Raw genomic sequence first — 2,498 nt, 5'->3', positions numbered from 1 at the left:
TTTGCCACCAAAAACAAAAAAAAATTCTGCATTATTTTTTTTTTTATTGTTTGAATAAATGCTGCATATTTATTTACTATACAGAAAATACAAAAAAAAAATAACATCATAGAATAATGTAAAAAGGCATAGAAAGTAAAAGGTAAAAATAAAATAACTCATTAACTTCAATCTCAAAATAATTGTGAAGTTTTATAAATGATTTTTTTTCTTATATATAAATTCTGTATTTAAGATTTGTCAGCTTATACATTTTATCAACAAAAGGTCAGGGTTATATAAATGCATTTTAATAAATATTATTTAGGGATGGTTAAAACGTATCTAATTTATTTTAGGAAGTCAATAGGCATTGGTTTTCCTCATTTCCTGGCATAAAATATCTGCAGTATTTTGTAAATACTTAGTATTGGCATTACAAGCAATGATCAAAGGCTTTATCCTATTTATGTTTATATAGCTAAATATATGAAATACACAACAAAACAAAGTGCATGGGTTTATTTCCTTTGATGTATGGAAAGCATAGGTGTCTTATTTTTCTCTTCCATTAGCATTCCGCTTTGTAGTATTAAATGCAGTGATACTGGACCTGAGTATGTGATACCACATCAAAGCCAACACAATGTCACTGATGAAGTGTCTGTTCAGCTTGATTGATGATACAGTTTTCATAGATAGATTGCACTACATCACTACATGTAACAAAAAATATATACAGTAAATATCTGTAATAAATTAAAACACTTTAGTATTTAAAATGATCTACGTTAATTAATTCATTTTTTTTAAAATTAATTTCAACATATAACTTTTTACCATAAGTATATATTATAGCAGTCGTTTATTGCACATCATTGGGCAATATATTACATATATTATATTATTACACACATATATATATACTGTATATATATATATTACTTATATATTTTGTGTGTATGTGTGTATATATATAGAGCTATCTATATATAGATATCTCTCTATATATAGAGAGAGAGATATCTCTATATATAAAAAAAATATACAGTATATCTCTTATAGAAATGGCTTTAATATATCTAATGAATACATCAAAACATACATTTTATTTCAAATTAAAGTTATTTTTTTAACTTATTTTAACATATGACAGCAATATGTATGATTTGCAGTTTCATTTAAAGTTTGGTTGGAATAGTAATGTGAATATCTTATTTCTTCCTTTTTTCAGGTCTTTTTTCCCCATAGCAAGAGGTCATTATTGCCACACAGATCCAATGTTTTTGACAATCCTCTTGTAGAAATATCATTCCACTCTTTACTTAGACCACAGACATGATTGGACACTTAATAATCAGGCTTCATGAAGTCTTTATCATAGAGATTTTATAAAGTGGAGCACTTATGTCAACTTGCAGCTCGAAGGACTCATTCGCACGAGAAAAGGCCGCCACGTACAGCTCCGCGCTGCGTGCATGGCAGCTCCCAGGAAGGACAGGTGCTGTGTGTGATTAGTACGAAACCCCTGTCTATAAAACCCCTTTCCTGAGCCTTACGCTCACCCCAAGTGCAGGTCAGTACGGGTGCCGTACGGCCGCGTACTTTCATAGAGAAGGAAAGGCGCTGCGTACTAATCACACTCGGCATCTGTCCTTCCCGGGAGCTGCCCGATACGGCCGTGCACGCAGCACGGAGCTGTACGTGCCGGCCGATTCCAGTGTGAATGTGGCCTTAGAGAGAACTTGCATATACATTTTGAATCATATTGATCCTCCATACTATTTGATCCTCGCTTTTAATCAGGTTTACTCCATCAAGGATCCATAGACCCTAAAGCTTAAAAATATATAGTTGTACTACGGATCATTTAACCCCTTCATTCTAGCAGGGGATAATTGTATTGTAACTCTATTGCTGCAGTGTATTCTATATGTAGTACATATATACAGTACATATTCCAAATACATTGCAGCAATAGATTCTTCCTGTTTACACTCCCAATTCTAAAATTCACACTAAAGCCCAGGCCCCGTCTCACTTACTGGTGCCTGTTTGATCCCTGGTGCCTCACAAGGTGCCAAAGACACATGAGGACGTCTTCTGCGCTGAGCTGGAGAGGAGCGTCGCGTCACTGCTGCTTCGGTGGGAGGCGCTCCAGGTAGGGTCCTAATGTAGGTGGCCGGCGACTGCCCAGAGGACCCCACTGCGTACGGCACGTAAGGTAAAGAAAAAAACAAACAACATAGCGCAAGCATTGGCGCTATGTATCGGGGACAAGTACTTGTGAAAATGCCTTGTATCGGTCCTGATAACGATGCTTGTATCCGTATCGGGACATCCCAAGTTATTTATAAAGATATGAATGTAACATTCACCGAACATTTGCTGCAGGTTTGTCTTCCTGGTGCACGTGTGTTAAATTACAGTCATTGATTGAAACTTAAATGTTCACTGATTTTTAAATATGCCTTATGATATTAGTGTGCAAAACTGCAATCCTGCATCTGTTTCAATGT

Source organism: Nanorana parkeri, unplaced genomic scaffold, assembly GCF_000935625.1.
Source record: "Nanorana parkeri isolate BGI_ZX_2015 unplaced genomic scaffold, ASM93562v1 scaffold967, whole genome shotgun sequence".
NCBI lineage: Eukaryota > Metazoa > Chordata > Amphibia > Anura > Dicroglossidae > Nanorana > Nanorana parkeri.
This window is presented reverse-complemented; position numbering follows the sequence as displayed.